The sequence below is a fragment of the Brassica oleracea genome, chromosome C6 (genome assembly GCF_000695525.1).
Source record: "Brassica oleracea var. oleracea cultivar TO1000 chromosome C6, BOL, whole genome shotgun sequence".
Lineage (NCBI taxonomy): Eukaryota > Viridiplantae > Streptophyta > Magnoliopsida > Brassicales > Brassicaceae > Brassica > Brassica oleracea.
Window position 1 is genome coordinate 30,571,582 of NC_027753.1, and position 728 is coordinate 30,572,309.

A 728-nucleotide genomic window follows, 5' to 3' on the forward strand; every position below is an offset into this window, starting at 1 on the left:
TTTCCATTCAATCTGTTCTACGAGTGCATACTCTTATATTGACGTGGGTTCATGATCCTCGCTTATATTCATAAATTCAAGTGCTACCTTGTATCATCTTATGTCGACATTCCTTATTGTGTTCCATTATGTTCCAGACATGATATCATCGATTGAGATTCATTATTATCAGGACGTTTAATACTTTGCAACTTGGCGTCCCAAGCTACATTGTTTGGTACCTGTACCTTAGAGCCGGCCGGCCTTATCTCTATGTCTGGGATGGTTTCCTTGACCTTGGATTTGTTTTATCATTCTATGCACCTTTCTCTTTTGTTTCCGAGGATTCTTATCTTTTGGAACTTATTGGTCTATCTTGTATAGACAATGTAGCAACTTGACTGTGTCTCTCTTGGACATCAATTTAGTTAGTGCTTTACAAGCTGGTTTATATATGACTTAATCATTCTTTTTCGGTTCAGCAAATGTGTCTGACATTTGATTAGCTAGCTTTGTAAATGTATAATCTTTGGACGTCTATTTCACATTCTTTAGTCCGAGGATCTTGCAAAGACAATGATGGTCGATGCCATTCTGTTTCTCTTACCAGCTTATTATTTTCTCCCCCTAATGTTGGATAGTCGGATCCATTAAACTTTACAATCCGTGTTCTTGGCCACTAAATAGATCACTCATATTTGGCTCAAGGTATTTCATTATTTGTGGGAGATTCATATCCAACATATATC